We start from the raw sequence: 24,625 nt of genomic DNA, 5'->3' as shown, positions 1-24,625 counted from the left end.
CATGTAGAAAGTGTTCTAGGTACAAGCTGATTTTGGCTACACAACTGTTACAAACTACATCAGATAGTATGTAGTGTATGTAGTTATCTATACTTCATCAGAAAGTATACAGTGTATGTAGTTATCTATACTACATCAGATAGTATAATGTGCATGTAGCGATCTATCGGTGCTGTATAACGCAGGAAGCACTTCCACTTTTCTAATACACAGTGTCACACTACATAGCCACTGTTTTCACGTCACCTACTTTTCACCTGCGTTCTGAACTTCTCCTCCTGAGCCTCCACCACACCTATCCCCTGCCCCTCCCATTCGCTGTGCTCTAAAGAAATACCAATCATTCTTTCTAAATTCTGATTTACCTGCGTGTTTTCTTTTCAGGGCCTGGAGGAAGAAGGCGGAGAGTCAGGAAGCACACAGGGCAGTAACTGTGCTACACACCCAGGATCAGGTAAACACGGTGAAAGGGTTGCTGTCTCTTCTGAAGGCTCGGAACCCTTTCATGTTAGTGGCGGTTGCTGTTTTGTGTCTTCATCCAGAGTTACGTTGTAAGAACCGAATATCTTATAGTTGACACAACACGACTTTGCGGTGGTGCCAACAGAGATCAGTTGATCAACACAAAATTACAGTCAGATCGAGGGATGACTACAGATTAGTGACAATCTGCCACCTTCCATATACGCTATACATTCAACCAAATGTTCAGAAAGAAGGATGTTAACTGTTCTTACAAACTATAATACAGATGTCTGATTTTCCAGCCAACATCTCTTGTTTATGGTCCATAGGTAAACACAGGGGGGGAATACAGCTGCCCAGAATCCCCCCTCAGACCAGGGCCGATGCAGTGTCTGAGGAGAAGCACAAGTTGGACACCAGAATATCTACAGGTATCCTGCAGCTCACAGCACTGCCCCTTTCCTTTCTCTGCTACAGTTGACTTTGGATAGAGCAGCAGCATGTCTACAGAGCATGGAGCAGCTCTGGGGAACTTGTCGGCTGTCCTCATTATTATCTGTATCCAAGCTGCTTCTGATCGATCCTGTTGTCGATCGGGAGCAGATCGGACATTTAGGAAATAATTTTCAGATCCTGTCAGTTGGACGGGAAATTGCATTATGCGTACCAAGCCTGATGTCCTACCATGATGTCCTGTATTGTGTGTGGCTGAAGGAGACCTTTCAGTAATGCCCCCCTTGAAAATCCTGGGTTTGCCCCTGTGGTCAATGACAGTTTCAGGATTTTAAAGTTTAGGAAGGAGGCTTTTTGGTCTCTTTCAGCCCCTTACACACTCCTAGGAGTTCTGGTTCACCGTGAGCTCGCTGGGGAATCAGTAACTCTGGGTGTTTCAAGTTCTACCCCAGAGAGCCACATTAATCCATGCCATGCACTGATGAGGATCAACCAATCCGAAACAGTCTGTATGCATGTTGGATTAATTTGGCTCTGTAACATTAACAACCTGACACAGCATTGCATTCCAGTGGATCTGGAGGTGTTTTTAGCAATCAGGGACAACAAAGGGATGGTTTGCATATTCAGCAGTGGAGTACATGGCATCTTAGCGCAGGGCAGTTCGGCACAGCGCAAGCTGAATGACGGCTCTACATGCTGCTGCTAAACTCTGAGGCGGCATTAAAAACCACTTGCCGACCAGGGCTTTCTGCACTGATCGGTGCTGCGTGGGCTCTACAGCCCGCAGCACCGATCAGATAGCAGCCAGGGCGATCAGACTACCCCCCTTTTTTCCACACTAGGGGGATGTCCTGCTGGGGGGGTCTGATCGCCGCCGGCTGCAGTTGCTTAGCGGGAGGGGGGGCTCTTCAAAGCCCCCCTCCGCAACGCTTTCCGCCCTCTCGCCCGCTCCCTCCCTCTCCCTTCCCCTGTGAGCTGCGCAGGACGGATTTCCGTCCTGCGCATTGAAGGATAGGCTTCAGCCTATCATATGCCGGCGATCCCCGGCCAATCAGAGGCCGGGGATCGCCGATCCGCCTTACGGCGATGCTGCGCAGCAGCGCCGTATGATGTAAACAGCGGGGATTTCTTCCCCACCTGTTTACATTTTGCCGGCGAGCCGCGATCGGCGGCTCTCCGGTTGTTCACGGAGACACCCTCCGTGAACTGACATGTAAAGGCCGCTCGGCCGTTTCCATGGTAACCCGCAGGCGACCAGTTTACGCCAATCGGCGTTAGCTGGTCGTCAAGAGGTTAAATACAATCCCCCCTCCGAGTTGACGCAAATCGGAGGGAGATGTAATTGGGGACCTGGCAGCCACCGGAGCCCTGAATTACCGTTACGCGGGGCATGCAGCATAAATAACCTGCTTCACAGCAGTGATGCATTGTGGGACACCTCAGAGCTCACGCCAACCTGAATAATCCCAAATACCTTATTTTTTAAGAAGGAGGTAAAGGGGCGCCCATTCCTACCTAATAATAGGCAAGTGTCCCTGCGTCTGTCCCTGTGTCAGTGCTTTTTAGCACTGCGCATGTGCAGGGACAAGACGCAGAGACACTGCCGAGAGCCGGAGGAGGACGGGGCCAGAAGGGGCGGTCATGTGTGCGCGTGCGGCGGGCATGCGCGGGTGGCGTGCGCACGCATGGCCGATTACTGACAGACCTAGCCCGTTTTTAAACAGGCTAAGGTCACTAGTAGGTATATAAAACACTCTAAAAACACTAAAATTAAGAAGGATGAGGTGGCTTACCTCACAGATGACAACTCACTTGTGATAGATCAGTATAATAATAATAAGCATAGGTCTGTGCTTATTATTATTATTATTAAACTGTTCTATCTCAAGTGAGTTGTCGTCTGTGAGGTAAGCCACCTCATCCTTCTTAATTTTAGTGTTTTTAGAGTGTTTTATATACCTATTGGGCGCCCCTTTACCTCCTTTGTTGCCTTACTCCCCCCGCTCTTAAAGAGAATCTGTACTCTAAAATTCTTACAATAAAAAGCATACCATTCTATTCATTATGTTCTCCTGGGCCCCTCTGTGCTGTTTTTGCCACTCCCTGCTGCAATCCTGGCTTGTAATTGTCATTTTTATGCAGTGTTTACAAACAAAAAACATGGCTTCTAACCAGAGTGAGAACAGCTCAGTGTGTGACTCATGCAGAGCTTGGAGAGGGTGTGTATAGCTTCTGCCAATGACAAGCAGTGCTGCACATTCCACACATTCCAGCCTGATTCCGACAGACCCGACAGAGGAGAGAACAGATTATTTATTACAGAGACAGTGCAACTAGAAAGTGCTGCAGTAAGCCAGAGCACATTAGAACAGGTATAGGAACTTATAGGATAGAAGAAATAAGGCTCAAAATTTTGTTACAGAGTCTCTTTAAGTGAGGGGAGTTCCATACACCAAACCTGAGGTGGAACTCCACCACATTACAGAGTTTAGAGTGCATGAGATTTTTCCAAGAGAGCGACTGCCTCCAGGATTGCTGGCATACCTGAGTGGAGTCAGGTTTAAGACACTCCACCTGTTTGAAGTGATCGGTTGCCCCTTTGTGAGTATTCCTTTGTCGGACACCTTTTATTATACATTTATCAACCTGTGACGTACTGCACCATTTGGGCTCCCGTTGTCTTTGTGTTTTTTCCCCCAGTATTTTATTATTTTTGAAGAAGTAAGGAGGCTTTTGGTCTCTTTCAGCCCCTTACACTCTCCTTGGAGTTTTGGTTCACCACGAGCTTGCTGGGCAATTTGTAACTTGAAGTTTATCCCCTGTTCAGCCCATTTCCCAGTACTGATTAGATGTACAATCTAATTACCGGTACTTCTAGGGTCCTTTCTGTAAGCATGTGGCAAATGCTGTGCTTCACCAGATTACGTATGGTCAGGAATGCAGCCCACGCCATAAAGTGCTCAGGAGGAGATCTATGCACCGGTAATACAAATACTTTTGGCATTGGTGAGATAAGTGTATTCCATTTTAGGGGTTATCTAGGTGTGGCAAAGTTTAGTGTGAGGGTTGGGTTAGTATTAGTGTTCATTATTGTTTAGCTTTGTTTAAAGTGAACTTGAAGGGAAAAAGTGCCCCTGGAGAATACTTACCTCCAGAGGGGGGAGCCTGTGGATCCTAATGAGGCTTGCCACATCTTCCTCAGCAGAAGCAATTCAGCGCTGGGATCCCTGAAACTTGTCACCGCTGTGTGACAAGCTTGTCTACTGCCGGCTGCTAAGGAACATTAGGTACAGTATGTATTGCTGAGTGAAAACTGATCCGATCAATCATTGATCAGATACGTTTTCATATGTGAACCGAGCCACGGACTGAGCCATCCGGATCCGGTGAAGCGGAGACCAGATCCACTCACCGCATCCTTTTGGCTCATTTAGCAGATGTGAACTGGGCCTAACTGAATGCTTCCCATTGACATATTAAATAACTCAATGAGAAACTAAAAAAAAGAGAACCCATATTTGCACAAGTTTATGAGGCAACACAACAATACATACCATTCCGTCTGTATACAGCAGAGTCCCTAATATCCGGTATCAACGGGGACTGCCTGATGCTGGAGACATGTGCTTGCTGGTTGCTTGAGTAACCGGCCTAAAATGCACAAACCTCCTTCCCAGATACTGAGCCTCCAGCAATGTCTAGCAGCTTCCTGCATCACCTTGCGGGCTGCTAGCAGCTTTCCAGCTTCCCCCATGCTCGGAAGCCAGCATGATCTGCATCGGGTGATGCTAGGTGATATACAAAGTCTTCTAGACATCGCTGGAGGCTCGACAAGTATTTACAGTTTGGGCAACCTTTATATATCATATAGGAGACACACACAGTGATATTTGAGAAGTTAAATGAAGCTTATTGGATTTACAGAAAGTGCACAATAATTGTTTAAACAATATTAGGCAGGTGCATACATTTGGGCACCACAAAAAAGAAATGAAATCAATATTTAGTAGGTCCTCCTTTTGCAGAAATTACAGCCTCTAAACGCTTCCTGTAGGTTCCAATGAGAGTCTGGATTCTGGTTGAAGGTATTTTGGACCATTCCTCTTTACAAAACATCTCTAGTTCAGTCAGGTTTGATGGCTTCCGAGCATGGACAGCTCTCTACCTCACACCACAGCTTTTCAATTATATTCAGGCCTAGGGACTGAGATGGCCATTCCAGAACATTGTACTAGTTCCTCTGCATGAATGCCTTTGTGGATTTTGAGCAGTGTTTAGGGTTGTTGTCTTGTTGAAAGATCCAGCGCAGCTTCAGCTTTGTCAGTGATTCCTGGACATTGGTCTCCAGAATCTGCTGATACTGAGTGGAATCCATGCGTCCCTCAACTTTGGCAAGATTTCCAGGCCCTGCACTGGCCATACAGCCCCACAGCATGATGCAACCACCACCATATTTTACTGTAGGTAGCAGGTGTTTTTCTTGGAATGCTGTGTCCTTTATCCTCCATGCATAACGCCCCTTGTTATGCCCAAATAACTCAATTTTAGTTTCAGCAGTAGCACCTTATTGCAAAATGAAGCTGGTTTGTCCAAATGTGCTTTAAAATACCTCAAGCGGCTCTGTTTGTGCTGTGGGCGGAAAAAAGGCTTCCTCTGCATCACTCTTGCTTACAGCATCTCCTTGTGCAAAGTGCGTTGGATGGTTGAAAGATGCACAGTGACTCCATCTGCAGCAAGATGATGATGTTGTAGGTCTTTGGTGCTGGTCTGTGAGTTGACTCTGACTGTACTCACCATTCGTCGCTTCTGTCTATACGAGATTTTTCTTGGTCTGCCACTTCGAGCCTTAACTTGAACTGAGCCTGTGGTCTTCCATTTCCTCAATATGTTCCTAACTGTGGAAACACACAGCTGAAATCTCTGAGACAGCTTTCTGTATACTTCCCCTAAACCATGATGGAGAACAATCTTTGTCTTCAGGTCATTTGAGAGTTATTTTGAGCCCCCCATGTTGCTACTCTTCAGAGAAAATTAAAAGAGGAGGCAAACTTACAATTGACCGCCTTAAATACTCTTTCTCATAATTGGATTCACCTGTGTATGTCGGTCAGGGGTCACTGAGCTTACCAAGCCAATCTGAGTTCCAATAATTAGTTCTAAAGATTTTGGAATCAATAAAATGACAACAGTGCCCAAATGTATGCATCTGCCTAATTTTGTTTAAACAATTATTGTGCACTTTCTGTAAATTCTATAAACTTCATTTCACTTCTCAAATATCACTGTGTGTGTCTCCTATTTTTACCTTACATTTTTTATCGTAACAACTAGAGATGTGAGCGAACAGTTTGCCCGCGAATCTCTATGATGGGGAAATACTACTTCCGGGGCGCTATGACCCGGAGTAGTACGGCTGCGCTGGGCTGGCGGTTCGCTTCTTTGATCGCGCGCCTGTTGCCGGGCACTCTCTGAGCATGAGCGTGACATCACTCATGACATCACACTCATGCGCAGAAAGTGCCCGGCAACAGGCGCGCGATCAAAGACGCGAAGCCGTACTACTATGGGTCATAGTGACCCGGAAGTAGTAACGGGTGAGGGGTTCGCCGGACGTTCGCCGACATCTCTAGTAACAACCAAAGATTTAGACAGAAAAATCATGACGATTAACAAGGTTGCCCAAACTTTCGCATCCCACAGTAAATAGCCTCAAAGCCCACCGAATGCTAAGTCCTCGTTAACACTCAGTCATGCCGGTTAGTATCGGTTGCCTGAGTTCAGGATAACAGGGGCTTTGCTGTAATTTAAGTAAAAACAATATAACCCCGTCCATTGTCTGACTTCAGAAAAAATAATGAAGAAGACATCTCAAACATTCCCCTAAACCTCCACAAGACAACTTGCAACCTGAACCCTGGCCTAACACAGTTCACGTGGAAATGCCTAAACCTGTTTTACAGAACAGTCTCCATTGTTTTTAAGTGTTCAGGCTTTGGCCAGTATTAGTACCTAGAGTACATTCTAATTATAACCATTATTGCTGTTACTGATTACGTAATTATTTTATTGATGTATTGATTTATTTATTTATTTATCTATCAACCCCTTGATTACCTCTTAAAGGGATACTTAAGTAAAAAAAAATGATTTTTACTCACCTGGGGCATCCCTCAGCCCCCTGAAGCTGTATGGTGCCCTCGCAGCCTGGCTCCGATCCTCCTGTCCCCGCCGGCGGCTACTTCCGGGTTCGGCGACAGCCGCTGACAGCTGGGAACGCGAGTGATTCTCCGCGTGTCCAGTCGCTATATCACCCTCTATGCTGCTATAGCATATATGTTATACGCTATAGCAGCATAGAGGGTGATCTAGCGGCTGGGAACCCGGAAGTAGCCGCCGGCGGGGACAGGAGGATCGGAGCAGGGCTGCGAGGGCACCATACAGCTTCCCTTTTTTTTTTGACTTAAGTATTCCTTTAAATATTAAGTTCTATAAGTATTATGAATCTTTGGGCATCAACAGTAATATAAACTTTTTCTGAATTTTTTTTTTGATAATGACTATTCTCATATTTCATCCTTTATATAATATTTATTTGATTGAATCACTTATGACCTACTGGCTATAAACATTACCTATACATGCAGCTTTACAACTCTATCATTAACTGCTGCTATAAAGACTCTTATTTACTCATTTATTCATTGTTGTATAGATAAGTCCACCAGTAATCAATTTTCAGGATGCATTTTTCACGTTATTTGGCTGTTTATACTTTATATGTATTTTCTATTAGCGGTATGTTATTCTGCAGTTTATACCTGTATAAGTTCGGAGTACGCTATATTTTCATGATTTCTAGCCACAGCTATTTCTAGGCACAGCTATTGACCTAAAGAAGTGGTCCTGTTAAGATATGTGATGATGGCTGGGCAGTATGGTGGCGTAGTGGTTAGTGCTCTCAGTTCAAATCCCAGCCAAGGTACTATCTGTACAGAGTTTGTATGTTCTCCCCGTGTCTGTGTGGGTTTCCTCCAGGCACTCTGATTTCCTTCCTCATCCCCAAAAATACAGATAAGTTAATTGGCTTCCACCTAAATTGTCTCTAGACTATGATACATACATAAACGTATGACTATGGTAGGGGTTAGATTGTGAGCTCCTCTGAGGGACAGTTATGGAGAAGACAATATACTCTGTACAGCACTGCAGAAAATGTTGGTACTATAAAAATACTAAAATAATTAAATAAATAATAATAATGATTAACCTTCCTGGCGGTAAGCCCGACCTGAGCTCGAGCTTTGCCGCGCAGGAGGCTATCTCAGCTTCTGGTGGGGCGCTTTGCCCCATTTAAAGTGCTGTGCGCGCAGCTTGATCGCCGCCACTCTGCGGCGATCGTCCGCACGCAGCGGCGGAACAGGGCTTCCCCTCCCGTCAGAGCCCTGCGCTGCACGGACCAATGAGTTCCAGGCATCGCTATGGGCTGGATCGGAGGCGTCCATGACGTCATTCCGACCGTCGCCATGGCGACAGGAGAAGCCAAACAGGGGAATGCGTTATATACGCGTTCCCCTGTTTGCTATTGATGCCAGCAACGATCGCACTAGAGGGACACATGCGCCCTCTAGTGGTGTTTCATGTAGCTACCACTCTGGTAGCTTTACATGAAACAAACAAAACAAAAATAAAAAAAAACGGATTTCTGCCTATTTGGCAGAAAAAAATCAGCCGCCAGGAGGGTTAATATGCCCTTATACAGCTTATGGGACAATGTTGTTGTAAGGACCATTAGATTCACCATCTTATATCAGTCCCTATGCCCCAATCTACCTCCACAATCTTCACCTTGTGTGCCTGGCCTTGTCTGCCTGGCTTTGGTTACAGCCAGGTTTTAGGTATAGGGTCTTAAGGCTGTAAGGCAATGGTACTCGTACTACCAGTACCCACTAGACAATGATTCAGAGTTCATACACATATATCAGACAAGTACAGGAATACAGAAGAGGTCAGGCAGGTAAGAGTTGTCCAGGCGGCAGGCAATAGAATGGTCAGGTAGGTAGCAGGAGGCAACAACAACAATGGAAGCCCAGCAGCTAGCTCTAGCAACTTAATCCTATGACAGGCAACTAAAGGTGGCCACTAACAGTGCAATTTCTAGCGAAAAATCGTTAGAGCAATCAGAAATTCTGATCAGATTGGTTGTAAATAATCTCCATTGCTGGACACAATCGATTATGAACGAGTGAAAAAAATGTCGCCCGAATGAATTTCCATCGAACCAAAATTTGGATTTTCTTGTTGGTTGTGATAGATAGGAAGTAAAGATTGGTTTGTTTATGGTGTAGAGAACGATTTATTACAATATTTCACTTCCGATCAGAATTTCCGATCGCTTCAACGATTATTCGCTAGAAATTGGACCGTTTGTGGCTACCTTAACAAGTGTGCCATCCTCACTTAAATACTAACGGCAGCCAATCAGGAAATCTAACAACCGCAGCCAGCGAATGGGAAGCCAGACCTGCCTCTAGTGATTGACTCTGCACGGGTCAATCACTTCAGGAGAGTGTTCATCAAGCGTCTGGGTCCCCCGGCAATGCCAAGGGAAGTCTGTCTGCGGAAGCACGCGGGACCCGTAGAGATGGAGAACTCACATGGAGAGCTGGGCACTCATCCGTTCTGACCCTCGGAGAACCCCGCTCCATTGCTGGACCTGGAATAGGGTGAGATCGTGACAGCTGTTTGTTATCCAGGAAGTTTTAAATAAAGTTTACTCAGGAAGCAGAAAAAAAGAGAACAGTGTGTGATCCTGAGAAAAACGAAAACATGGTGTTTGTGTGCAGATTATCTCCCATTAGAGATCTGCTGTAATTTACAAGATGAGATTAGAAAGCAGCATCAGGGCAGCTATTCCATCTCTGAAATCAAAATGGCAACAGGTTATGGGCCCAGGTGAGAGGGAACAAGCCAATGGAACAGTATGCTTATACCTCTTTTTTGACAGAGATAAGGAGAATTGTGAGCTGTGGGAGACACAATTCCCAGGCCATCTGCACTTGATAAATGAACCTTCAGATGACACAGAACCAGTTAATAACAGAAATAAGAAGGAGGAGGCTTATGCTGAGCTAATTCAATTTCTAAATGACAAAAGTCTGCCTCTTATGACAGAGGCAGTGGATGATGGAAGTAAAGCATTGGAAATTCTAATAAAGGTGGCCATACACTGATAGATTTGCAGCAGATTCAACCATCAGATAGATTTCTGTCAGATGCCTGTCGGGTCGAATGTGACAGGAATCTATCTGATGTGTGCCACACACTAGGAACAGATTTCTAATAGATTTTAGAATTAAATCTATTGGAAAGCTATTGAAAATCGATCTAAAGGCATTACTGTACCATTAGATCCAATGCAACTCTATGGGCCATCGATCTGCTGCTAGCCGTAGATCCACCTAGATTTTCCATCCTGTCAGATAGATTAAATTGATCAAAATCGGCCGCAAATTGGTCGATCGATAGATTTGATAGAATCGATTTCCGATCGATTCCAAAGAATCGAACGAGCGATCGATTGATGGCTGAAATCAACCAGTGAATGGGCCCCTTAAGAGATCATTATGAGTTAAGCCACATATCATAGCTTTGTATACAGAACTGAAATCCCTTCAGAAACTGAAAGTGTTACAGATTATATTACACGCTCCGAAAAAGCTATTACGGCACTAAGAAATGCAGGAGAGACCCTCAAGGACGGGCTACAAGTTGCTACTAGTTGGTTCTGAAAGGCCTACCTGAACATTTAAACCCTTTTCCTTCCATATACTGTAACGCAAGGCAAAGAAGAAATAACTTTAACTTTTTTTGAGGACACAGAAAAATATTGCAACAGCACAAGTACTGATAATGTAATGAAGACCAGCACCCCTGTTACACCAGCAAGGGAGAAAGGCATCCTTATCTGCTACCGTTGTAATCAGAAAGGTCACAAAGCCAATGCATGCCCAAGCAGTCTGAATGAAAGGAGGACGCAGTGGTGTAATCATTGCCAGAGCCCCCCTCATAGAGAGACATTATGCAGATGGAACGCACAAGACAAAGTAAAGCATGTGGCTGATGGTACAGAACAAACATTTGCCTTTAAAATAAGTGAAGACCAGCTGTGCAATTCAATCACAAACGGACAAATGGTAGATATGGGAGCAACATCACCTATTATCACAGACACTAATAGATTTCATATTTAACAGCTCATTTAAAGTGGACCCAAATTAAAAATACAAAATTTCAGAAATAAAATGTATTTTCTAAATTATAATAATAAGTAGCAGCCTTTTTTCAGCTGCATGATGACAAATATAAAATATTTTACATTTATTGGAGGAACCCCTCCTTTCCTTTCATATTGCCGGGACAGAATCCGGCAGACTGGTGGAGGAGATAAAAAACAAAACACAGGCTGCTACTGATGATGTCACAGGGGAGGTGATCTCAGCTTGTGTGAGATTTCACATAGACCACGCCCCTGTGAGGGAGGGTAGCTGATGACAAACACACCCATGATCTAAAACCTCCTACTAAGCTCAGAAGTAATGGCTGCCACCTGTATAGCCCTAGTTATGAAAAGAGAAGGGTGAAAAGCAGGCACTGAAATGCTCATAGGCTTCAAGGAGTGTTTATTTATCTTTGCATGTGTCAGAGTGGTGCAACTAAATATTTTATATTAAAAAAATGATTGAGCTAGGTCCGCTTTAAGCCTGAGAAGCACTACATGGAGGTGGCGGATGGAAAAAGGACTTCTGGTGCAGCACTCAAGAGAGGCGATACAGAATTGTACCTGATGGACAGTAAGGGAAAACGAGTGATGACAACGCTACAGGATGCAATATCGATCCCCACATAGCCACAGGACATTTTCTCTGTTGAGGCAACGACAAGAAATGGCGCATCTGTTGAATTCCGAAAAGATAACAGTGTTTTGGTTCAGAAGAATGGTACAAAATTTAGTATCAATACTACTACTACTTGAACACCCACAAAGGCGGTGACAAAGTGACAACACATGTTACAGTTGCCATTTTATTCAAATATGGCATGAGATCCTTGGTCACTGTAACTGATGATATCTTGAAACCAGGGACGGATCTAGGGGGGGGCAAGCAGATCTCTTGCCCCAGGCGCAGTTCGTTGAATTTCTTAAAAAGGCGGCAAAATTTGGATGGGTAATGGCAGTTTAGGCGCCAAAACCTGACCTTGCCCCAGGCGCAACTTGGGGCAACTTGGTCTAGATCCGTCCCTGCTTGAAACTACAGATTCTAGTAGATGGAGTGACGGTCAAAGATAAGGTAGATAAGTCCAACCTGAATTGTGAGATTTGTAGCCAAGAGAAACTTGTTCAGAGTAGAAACAGAGAGCCTGACATCAGTGCAAAACACCCACTTAACAGTACACACATACTTAGCAGGTCCTTTAGAGCCAGTTGCAAAAGATGGATTTAGAACACGGGTGGGCAAGCTACGGCCTGCCATTGCAGGGCCGGATAGTGTGTGTCTCCAGGTGAATTGGCTTGCGGCGTCCCAAGGATGCTGCGCTAGTTCACCGGGGAAATAAATGGAAGAGGAGGAATATATTATAGATAAAAAGAACTCCCAGCATGCCCGCATTCATCTCCATGATTTGTGTCTCCAATACTGGGCTTCCGCTGCCATTTTCCCATAGCCCTGCTCTGCCTGTCAGTGTGGAAGTTTTGCGGCCGGACTAGCTGCACAGATGATCGGGGAGCTACGCTGGAGGCCTGGAGAGGAGTCTTCTGCCAGGTGAGTAAATGTTTTTCCTTTACAGGTGCACAGCTAGCACCATGGCTATTAGGGGGAACTAATGGGGGGGGGGGGGACATAAAAGAGGAACCCTGCCTAATGTATTTTTTTAAGGGGCAAAAATTGTGTTGTATTTTGGTGAAACGCATTATCTATATTTTCAGGGAAATGATGCACACTATGGTCTTGATTCACAAAGTGGTGCTAACTGTTAGCACGCCTGTGAAAACCCCCTTAGCACGTCTAAACGAGCTTTTAGCGCGCTAATTTGCGCGCGAACCGCATCGCGCGCAAAGTTATGCGTGCAAAACTTTACGCGCGCACTGCACAGAGCGCAGGGCGTTCCACCCGAAGTGCCCATTAAAGCCTATGGGACTTAGCGCGCGCATAGGACTTTGCGCACGATCTGATTGAGAAAACGGTGCTAACCTACTTAGCACCCTGGTTAGCGCGCCTAAAGACTTTAGACGTGCTAAGTAGGTTAGCACCGCATAGTGAATCAAGCCCTATATGTATTTAATGCTGCCACATTACATGTATTTTCTGGTGAAACACTACCGCATTACATGCATTTTCAGGTGAAACGTTGCGCCACTATGTGTAATTTCTGGTGAAATGCTGCACATTATCTGTATTTTCTGGTGAATCGCTGCGCCGTTATGTGTATTTTCTGGGGAAACCCTGTGCCATTATGTGTATTTTTGGGGGAAACACTGCCACATTAACTGTATTTGCTGGTGAAACGCTGCGCCGTTAAGTGTATTTTCTGGTGAAACGCTGCTGCATTCTGTATATTTTCTGGTGAAACGCTGCCACATTATGTTTATTTGGTGAAATGTTGCTGCGTTATGTATATTTTCTGGTGAAACGCTGCCACATTATCTGTATTTTCTGGGGAAACGATGCCACATTATGTATATCTTCTGATGAAACACTGCCACATTATGTATATTTTCTAGTGAAACGCTGCCACATTATCTGTATTTTCTGGGGAAACGGTGCCACATTATGTATATTTTCTGGTGAAACGCTGGCACATTATGTATATTTTCTGGTGAAATATTGCTGCATTATGTATATTTTCTGGTGAAATGCTGCCACACTGTGTATATTTTCTGGTGAAATGTTGCTGCATTATGCATATTTTCTGGTGAAACGCTGCAGCATTATCTATATTTTCTGGGAAAACACTGCTGCGTTACATTTCTTGCTGTCTGAAGGGGTCTGCCTGCTGTTCGTGGGACTTTGTTGTTTGGTACCAAAGAAGCCTGGCTGCTGCCATTTATTGTTTGTGGGTGGGGGAACGTTGTCTAATTACCTTTAGGGTCACTTTGCCTTTGTTTTGGGTGAAAACACAGGCCCACTGTCATTGCGTTACACTGTTATGTTAGTTAGCGCCACCCACATCCCATCATGGCTACACCCATTTTTGCCACGGCATGCTTTGCGCGCCGCACTGCTATTCTGGTCCGGCCCCCCAGTCAAACTTGAGAATCCCATGTGTACCTCAAGTCAAAAAGTTTGCACACCCCTTATTTAGAGCATGCATGTAATTAACCACTTTACCCCCAGCGGTACGAATTTCTCCGCCCCTTTTTTCCCTCCTAAAAAACCAGGGACGGAGAAATCCGTACCTTCCGCGCTACCGCCGCTGTCCGCGCTCCCGCCGCTCATGCGCGCGCACCCGCCGCTCGTGCACGTCGCCGCCCGCTCGCCCGGAGATCAATGAACGGGAAAATCCATTCCCGTTCGTTGATCTAGCCCCCGCAATGATCTGCTGCTTCTTTCAGAAACAGCGAGATCATTGTGCGTCTCCCAGCCTCCTACTGCTTCCTGTAAGCGTCCTTCCGGACGCTTACAGGTCGCATGTAAACAAACACTCTGTGGCCATCTTGTGGCCAAATAGTAAACTACACCCTAAAAGCATTTTACATATACAAACATTACATTTACACAATAAATTAACTCATTACCTCCCACACTCCCCAATTTTTTTTTTTTTTTTGTAATTAAAAAAAAAAAAAATACAATAAAAAAAAAACATAAATAGTTACCTTAGGGACTGAACTTTTTAAATATTTATGTCAAGAGGGTATAACACTGTTACTTTATAAACTGCGGGCTTGTAATTAGGGATGGATGCAAAACTGAAAAAAATGCACCTTTATTTCCAAATAAAATATTGTCGCCAAACATTGTGATAGGGACATAATTTAAATGGTTTTATAACCGGGACATATGGGTTAATACATTTCATGGGTTTTAATTACAGTAGCATGCTTTATTTAAAAACTATAATGGCCGAAAACTGAAAAATAATAATTTTTTCCCACATTTTTTCCTATTTCCCCATTAAAACACATTTAGAATAAAATAATTCTTGGCATAATGTCCCACCTAAAGAAAGCCTAATTGGTGGCAAAAAAAACAAGATATAGTTCATTTCATTGGGATAAGTAATAATGAAATTAAAGACGAATGAATGGAAGGAGCGCTGAAAGGTGAAAATTGCTCTGGTGGTCAGGGGGTAAAACCCCTCAGTGGTGAAGTGGTTAAAGCAGTATAAAACCCTGACATAATATTCAATAAAAACATGCTTTCCTACTTTTTATATGCCATAGGGTTATCATATTTGCATTTGTGCATAAGTATTATAAATTACAAGTTCCCAAAAGTACAGTGTTTTGCTTTGAGAGCTGAATTTGCATTTTATTCATAACTGGTTTTGTTCATTATGTATTGAAGGCAGAAATGCTTTGCGTGTCTCTCTGTGTCCAGGAGCTTCTGCACAGTCAGAGAATTTGTCACATTCCTCACTTGATACAATGAAGTAAACACAAGATAACATTATCTCCACTTTCAGATGCCTCCAGATTTCTCTGCACTGAACTTTAAAGTCCTGTGTGTAACCCTTTGAATGCTGTTCTAGTAAAAAAAATGCTGGTTGTATGTAATAAGCTGTAAATATTTTTTTTAGCGTAAAGAAGAAATAATGGGTTTCATTCCGCTTTAAGGTGACGAGGACCATCAAGAGAATAAGGTCAGACAATGGTACTGAATTTCATCAAATCATTTCCAGTCACTACTCAGACAGAGGAGCATAAGACTTGCGACTTCAGCACCTTACTCACCTCATTAAAATGGAACTGCTGAAAGAAACTGGAGAACACTTATTAAAATGGCAAGTGGTATGCTGATAAAGAGTAAAGTACCAAATGAGTTATGGACAGATGCAGTAATCACGGCAGCTATGATTCGAAACTGATGCTTTAACAGTCGTTTGAGGCAAACACCATAGAACGTACTGACAGGAAAGAAGCTCAACATTTCGAACATGAACATTTTTGGATCAGAATGTTTTTCATACAAGCATGATAGGAAAGAGCTGGATTCAAAGTGTACAAAGTTTTACAAAGGGAATATTTGTAGGATATGACACAAATAGTCCCTCGTACCTGGTATATTACCCAGACACTGGCAAAGTCTCCAAGCACAGACTAGTAAAAGTTCTCTGAAACGGGTGAGATCGAGAAACCAACTCAGACTGATCGGTTGAACAGTGACGATGGCGTTTATGGAGAAAGGAGCGTATTTCCCGGATCGAGTCTAAAGATAAAAGAGATGACAGCTTTAGAGAAGATGACAGAGGACAAAGATGATGACCATGGTACAAGATACCCCCACAAGACTCTCAGTATTTGAATAACTATGTACTAGAATCCGATGGGGATCATAAAGTTCTGATGAATATAGACTACTGCTACAGAGCACATGATGTACCTCAGACCTACAGAGAAACCAAGGAGTCACCCAAGTCACAAATTTGGTTTAATGCAATGAAGGATGAGATGGAATCACTAAAGGAGAATTATACATTTGTATTGAATGCCCCCCCCCCTCCCCCAACCAACCAGAAGGCAAAAACTCAGTGGATGGGGAAATGGGTATACAGTATGTAATAAAAAAGCAATGCAATGCAAATGGAACTGAAACATACACAGCCAGGTTTGTAGCAAAATGTTATAGTTAAGTTAAGGGAGTTTACTACAGAGAAACTTTTTCTCCAACTGCACATTGTACCTCTTTACGCATTTTGTTGCAACTGACAGCACAATAGGATTTGATCCTTGTTATAAACTGTTCTAATCCCCTTTTTCCGGCACCAGCAACTTCTTATAGTTGCGTCTCACGGACTGTGAGATAACTTGACTCTCAACACAGCAAGCAGGAGATAGACTTTCTCAGGCTTCTTCAATATTCACGTTATTTATTCAGGAAACAGAAATACAGATAGATACAGTTCATCATATCCTAGCCACGCCAATCTTCATGTTGCGTTACAAGCTTCTTGATTAAACTTCCTGCTGAAGTCAATCAGGTACCTTCTTTCTAACCTACGTTACACTAGACTACCTATGTACAGCATACATTATATCAGATTACATATAGAATGAAAAATACTTAGAGGTTCCAGTCAGCATTGAGAGCTAGTGTGAAAGGAAGAAGCAGAGTGAGCTCCCATCGCTCACTCGGGCTTTAATACCGACTAGAAAAGAGTTAAATATGACATCATCTTCGCCATCCCCTAGATCAGACTATTGGTGGACCCACTCGTGGTGTCATCATACACACCTACTCGATTAATATTCAATGCGGCTTTTGACATACATACAAGAATGTGGTGTTTAGTAAATATGGCTGATGTTTATTGTTCTAGTGGTGTACATGCACAGGTCAGGGAGACCTGTGGCCTTGTCCATAGAACAGCTTCTTGGTATGTTCTAGTTCTGACAGAACTGAAGATTTTCTCTCTAAGAGAAAATCCCCTTAAAGGGCAGGTCTGCTCCCCAAGCCTTTTTGACTAACTCAGTCCAAATAAATGAGGCCTAATTAAATTATAACAATCCTCTATCAAATGGATGTGGAAACAGCTTATTTACTTCCCCAGTTGATTGTGCCAAGTGGAATGGAAATGAGCAAGAAATATTCATCCTTAAACTACACTACTTAAGGAGGGTCATCAGGTTACCTATACTACTTAAGCAGTAACATCTGTACTACTTGGTGTGTGTGTGTGGGGGGGGGGGGGGGGGGGCTGCATCTGCCTATCTATACTACTTAAAGAGAAACTCCGTCCAAGAATTGAACTTTATCCCAATCAGTAGCTGATACCCCCTTTTACATGAGAAATCTATTCCTTTTCACAAACAGACCATCAGGGGGCTCTGTATGACTGACATTGTGGTGAAACCCCTCCCACAAGAAACTCTGAGGACCGTGGTACTCCTGGCAGTTTCCTGTCTGTGAACCTTGTTGCATTGTGGGAAATAGCTGTTTACAGCTGTTTCCAACTGCCAAAAAAGCATGCAGCAGCTACATCACCTGCCAACAGTAAAAATGTCACCATGTAATGTCAGAATGTAAATCAGGGATTTAAAAGATTTTACAATGGGCAAACACTGACTAAATCATTTATATATAATTATTGTAAAAATTAAGCACTTTTTTATTACATTATTTTCACTGGAGTGTCTCTTTAAGGAGGGTCATCTGGCAACCTGTACTACTTAAGGGGGTCATCTGGCTACCTATACTACTAAGGGGGGGGGGTGTCATCCAGCTACCTATACTATTTAGAAGGAGTCACCTGGCTACCTATAATACTTACAGTAATACTATCGATTCACATATTTTTTTCAATTGACGCAGGAATTGTTTAGGAAGTGCTGCTAATTACTGCTGTATACATTTTAGTAGTTAGTAGTTACATTTAGTAGTAGTTTAGTAGTTTTAGTAACTTCTTTGTTTACTGTTATCAAAATACATTCAAACTTTACTGACGCCAAAACGGCTGACTGAGCCATGAGGAGAGGGGAAATTCCCCTCACACTTGATCAGGTAACTCTGTGTGTAGCTCTGTGTGTGACAGAGAGAGACAGGACACAGGAGCTGCAGCTGTTGGGAGCTCTGTTTCTGACTGAAGTGTCTGAAGAGAGCAGAGGAACTGTAAGTAATTGTCACAGCTTTTAATACTGTTTTTGCTTTCAGAGTTTGATATGTGTGATATTTGCTTTCTGTAGTCTGATATGCAACTCTAGCTGTGCATTGAAGCAGACACCCCTTCTACAATTGATTTGTCCCAATATAGCTAAATCTTACCCTCAATAAATTACAGCTTTTGCCTCTGATATTTAACATGAAAGGTAGGAAAATGTTTATACAGCTACTTAGACATTATTTGCACACTGTCGTTTTAGAACACTTGGGTATCGATAGTATTCCTTTAAGGTGGGGGGGATGTCACTTGGCTATATATACTATTTCTTTAAGTCTGGGGAGAGCTTGTGTGAGGTTAAGAGAAGAGCATATGCATTGCACATTAGGGTGAGGCCTTCGCAGCTTACTAACCTTAGCTGACATCTTTATGAGCGATGTGGGGGAGGGGAATATTAGAGAGACTATGCTATAAGTTGAGGTAGTTTGAAGATGTAAAGCAGTTTTATGTCAGATAGTATAAAAGTGTAGACTCTACCATTGAAGAAACAACGTTGCTGCATTATCATATAGCCAGCGCCACAATGTGATGGGGGCCATTGTTGGTTTTTGTCAATTCATATTTCTTATTGCGTTGTGATGCAGATGGATGCTCTGTATTTAGCTTCAGTGGTCTCCAGCCTCCTTTACTCAGTTACTGCAGCTGATGTATGTATCCTATATGCTTGGCTACCTTTTTTAGTCATTTACTGAGGCTGTGTTTTCATCTATCCTGATGCAGTAATATGGGGTAGGTTTTATACACACTCAGTTTCTGGTAAATAATAAAGTGATATAGCTGAGCGTAGTTAAAATGAGCACTTGGTTATATCTTATGAAATCAGTTGACTGTAGCTGAAGTGTGATTTGAGCAATGTATTATCGTGTCTTTGTCTTCCTAGTCTGCAAAACAAAAGTTTGCATTTTTAAAACAGAAGATATTTGCAATAATTCAGGTTGGAGTCAGCGTGTGATGTCTCCCATCCTTTGTTGTCCCTGAAAGGTAAATATACCTTCAGAACCTCTGGAATGCAATGTCAGCTTGTTATTTGTACAGAGCCATAATAATCCGACATGCATGCAGACTGTTTCAGACCGCTTGGACCTCGTCAGTGCATGGCATGGATTAATGTGGCTCTATGGGGTAGGACTTGAAACACCTAGAGTTGCAGACCACTCAAAAAGCTCATAGTGACCCAGAACTCATTGGAGAGTGTAAGGGGCTACAAATGACCAAAAATCCCTCTTACTAAAAATGCCATGCAAAGCAAAAGTTCCTTCTTAGTCTGCAAATGCTTTTTTTTTTTTTGACTCGGAGCACCGGGACTTCCGAAACATGTCTTCTTTATATTCAATAAAATATATATACCGCTTATTCCTTGGCCTGAGGTATTTATATTTTAAGCAGGTCTTAATTATTTTTCATTGCTGGGGCGCCTCCTCCCACCCATCTCAGTCTTCCCCTATATTTAACGGCACAGACTACCCAGCAAGCTCATGGCGAACCAGAACTCCCAGGATTGTGTGAGGGGCTACAATGGTCCTAAAAGCCCCCTTACTAAAATGCATGGAAAACAAAAGTTTGCTTTCTTAAAACAGAAAGAATTTGCGATAATTCAGGTTGGAGTGAGCTTGAGATGTCTCCCAGTGCATCACTGCTGAATATATGCAAATTAACCATTGTTACCCTTAGAAGCTAAACACACCTCCAGACCCGCTGGAATACAATGATGTGTCAGCTTGTTAATATGTACAGAGCTATAATAATCCAACATGCATACAGACTGTTTCGGATTGTTTGATCCTCATCAGTGCATGGCATGGATTAATGTGGCTCTATGCAGTAGGGCTTGTAACACCGAGAGGTACAGACTACCCAGCAAGCTCATGGTGACCCAGAACTCATTGGGGTGTGTAAGGGGCTACAATGGTCCTAAAAGCCCCCTTACTAAAATGCTCTTTGTTCCCCTATATTTAGGAACCATTTATTTTTTACTTTTTTTTATGGAGAACAACCAACAGCAACTATTAAATCCGTGTGGAGACAGAATTCTCCTCATGTCTTATATTGTGGTTGCAACCTTATCTGGCAACCCACCCTTGGAAGTGTCACTTTCTATAAGCAATATCCAAGTACTTTGACTACTTCACTATATTGGCCCTCCTGGTGTTCTGTGTCTTTTTTTTTCTTCTGGCCTGTGAGCCCATCCTTTGAAGTTCACTTCAAACATCCACTGTTGGGAGCACTGACTTTAAAGTTCAGTGATACCGGTATAGGGGATGGGGCCAGGAGGGGTGAGGCCAGGGTGATACAGACTAACTTGCCTTGATAACTATATAATGTATGGAAGAAACGGCTCTGCCATCCTATCTCCCAAAACGTTGTGCCACTGTGTACAATGTAAATTGAAATGAAATGTGAAGGTTTTCAGATCATGTAAGCCTCATGTTTCATTCATAATAGTACAAATACAACACCTACACTGTTGAAACTGAGAAATGTTATTTTTATATAAAAAAAATGCTCATTTTTTAATTCAATATTCCCTTTATATTATTGTTATTATTTAGTATTTATATAGCGCTGACATCTTCCATAGTGCTGTACATAGTACATAATCTAGTCCAGGCATGGGCAAACTTGGCCCTCCAGCTGTTAAGGAACTACAAGTCCCACAATGCATTTGCCTTTATGAGTCATGACTGTGGCTGTCAGACTCCTGCAATGCATTGTGGGACTTGTAATTCCTTACAGGAATACTGTAGGGGGGTCGGGGGAAAATGAGTTGAACTTACCCGGGGCTTCTAATGGTCCCCCGCAGACATCCTGTCCCGCGCAGCCACTCACCGATTCTCCGGCCCCGCCTCCAATTCACTTCTGGAATTTCAGACTTTAAAGTCTGAAAACCACTGCGCCTGCGTTCCCGTGTCCTCGCTCCCACTGACATCACCAGAGGTGTATAGCACAACCCCAGTATGGTCTGGGCCTGTGCAGTACGCTCCTGGTGACATCAGTCAGAGCGAGGACACGGCAACGCAGGCGCGGTGGTTTTCAGACTGCAAAGTCTGAAATTCCAGAAGTGAATTGGAGGCGGGGCTGGAGCATCGGTGAGTGGCTGCGCGGGCGCAGGATGTCTGCGGGGGACCATTAGAAGCCCAGGGTAAATTCAATTCAATTTCCCCCGACCCCCCTACAGTATTCCTTTAACAGCTGGAGGGCCAAGTTTGCCCATGCCTGGTCTAGTCACTAACTGTCCCTCAAAGGAGCTCACAATCTAATCCCTACCATAGTCATATGTCTGTGTATGTATCGTGTAGAGTATGTATTGTAGTCTAGGGACAGTTTGAGGGGGGAGCCAATTAACTTATCTGTATGTTTTTGGGATGTGGGAGGAAACCGGAGTGCCCGGAAGAAACCCACATAGACACGGGGAGAACATACAAACTCCTTGCAGATAGTGACCTGGCTGGGACTTAAACCAGGGACCCAGCGATGCAAGGCGAGAGCGCTAATCACTACGCCACAATGCTGCCCACTATCAATGTTGACAACAGTCTATACCGCTGCCTAAGTATAAGGCCCGGTTCACGGATCAGTTTTTAAAGGACACCTGAAGTGACATGTGACATGATGAGATAGACATGGGTATGTACAGTGCCTAGCACACAAATAACTACGCTGTGTTCCTTTTTTTCTTTCTCTGCCTGAAAGAGTTAAACATGTTATGTAAGTGGCAGTTTCTTTCTGAGTCAGGACTGGGTGAGACTACAGTGTGTTCTCACTGATAAGAAATTACAACTAAAACTCTTTCCTAGCAGAAAATCTCTTCTGAGAGCAGGAAATGGAGAAAAGGGGTCATGCTGACGTCATCTGGAGTGTATTGCGCAGTAGTTCTGCACCTGCACAGTACAATCCAGATAAATTGAAGCAAAAATAAGCTTATGATACAATGAATTGTATGTGTAGTACAGCTAAGAACTAGAACATTACCTGCACAGATATGAGTCTCATATTGTTTCCAGTACAGGAAGAGTTAAGAAACTTCAGTTGTTATCTGTGCAAAAGAGCTTCTCTGAGCTCTCAGACTAATTTAGTCAGAGAGCAATGCTGTTTTCTGAAGCACTTATCTCAACCTGCCTCTCGCTGTTTCTTGTTTTTTTAATGTTTTTCTGCCAGGAAGTTCAAAGGGTCAATAATTCATTCATTTAAAATACAGAGTGTAATTTGTGAAGTGCAAATATTAAAATATTAGAGAATGATACAATGTTATAAAAAAAAACAACAAAAAAACAATAGCTTTATAACTGGAAATAAAAATATGATACTCTTTTCTTTGCTACCAATGTTCTATTAATAAGGCTAGGTCCACACTTGTCTCCTGCAGAACGGATCCGTTTTTGTAAACAATTTTTTTCCCTCTCCGTTTTGAGAGAAATGGCTAGTTTTGCAGGGATGTTTCCAGTCCGTGGAAACGTCCCCAGCCCTGGCCGTGGGTGGTAGCCGCCATGCTGAAGGGGAGAGCAGGCAGGAAAGGGGGCAGCGGTGGGGAGGGGGATCCGCCCCCCCCCCCCTCCCTCACCTGAGTTCCCCCTTCCCCTCCAGCTAGTTTCAATCATTTAAAAATTGTCTAAAATCAATATAATGTAGCAGGCGGCGAGCGGGGGACTAACTTCCTTGCGCTCCACCGCTCGCCGCGTCACTTCTTGTAATGCCATCCTCTGATGTTCATTGAACGGCATTACAGGAAGTGACACGGCGAGCGGTGGAGCGCAAGGAAGTAGGTTCCCCGCTCACCGCCTGCTACATTATATTGATTTTAGACAATTTTTAAATGATTGAAACTAGCTGGAGGGGGAGGGGGGACCCAGGTGAGGGAGGAGGGCGCCGACAGCTGCCACCCCCGTCCTGCCTGCTATACCCCTCCAGCATGGCGGCCCCCAGTCTCCCCTATAGGCTGTGACACAGGTACAGATCCGTTCTGTGTCCAAATTTTCCTGTGTAGAGGGAAATCCGTTTTCCCATTGCCTGCCACTACCCCTGCGTGTATCCAGGTCCAGATCCATTACGTGAAAATGCAGCAGATCTGGATCTGCAAAGCAGACGGATCCGTTTTTTTTCTTGGGTGAAGACGGCTGCTATTTTTAACATTAGTATCCGGATTAGTATTTTTAATCAGGGCTGAAAAGCGGAGCCACGGATACGTTTCCGGGCCTAGTGTGGACTAGGCCTTATCCGTACTTTACGTACAATTCATTATATCATACTTTTTATTTTGCTTCAGTGTCACTTTAATGAACTACACTTGTCTACAGATATTGCCCTGCATGGAATCTCTGCCCTACCAGCAACATTCTCCTGTCTTCCTCTTTAGTCTCCTCTTCTCATTCTTGCATTAAAGACTTTGATTTTTTTTTTTTCTTTCTCTGGAGCTCCCTTCCACAATCTGCTTGTCAGCATACATTTAGAATAGACACAAGACATTTGACACAGGATGTTACTGACATTTAGAATATCAATAACATCTCAACAAACCTTTATCTCCACATCCCACTAATCTGCTCATCTCCACTCCAAACACTGATCTTCCGCCTCTCCACTCCAAACACTGATCTTCCGCCTCTCCACACCTCACACTAACCTTTCTACCCACAACCTTGTCAATTATATTAAAGGGATCTAAACAGCATTTTTTTTCTGCAAGTTTTCCTGATATCTAGTAGCTGTAGGAGCTGTCATACTCCCTCCTCCCCTTCCCTCTGCCCTTATCCAAGGGGCAAGGTGTGAAGGTAATTATGTATGACTCTTCTTAACTGTTTTAAGCACGGTGTCCTATTCCTCCCCAACCCGCTGA

At 43.6% G+C, this 24,625-nt stretch overlaps 1 protein-coding gene across 1 annotated transcript in view; it reads left to right on the top strand.

Annotated features, from left to right (window-relative positions):
• Positions 1 to 436: 436 nt before the first annotated feature.
• Positions 437 to 24,625, top strand: part of EVPL (envoplakin) — a 140,909-nt gene continuing 116,720 nt past the window's right edge. The window contains exon 1 of the mRNA XM_068263073.1: positions 437 to 454. The gene's annotated coding sequence lies outside the window, so the exon portion shown is untranslated. The remainder of the gene's footprint in view (positions 455 to 24,625) is intronic.

The sequence above is a fragment of the Hyperolius riggenbachi genome, chromosome 12 (assembly GCF_040937935.1).
Source record: "Hyperolius riggenbachi isolate aHypRig1 chromosome 12, aHypRig1.pri, whole genome shotgun sequence".
In the NCBI taxonomy this organism is placed as follows: domain Eukaryota; kingdom Metazoa; phylum Chordata; class Amphibia; order Anura; family Hyperoliidae; genus Hyperolius; species Hyperolius riggenbachi.
Note: the sequence above shows the minus strand (reverse complement) of the source record. Positions and strands in the feature narration are given on the sequence as shown.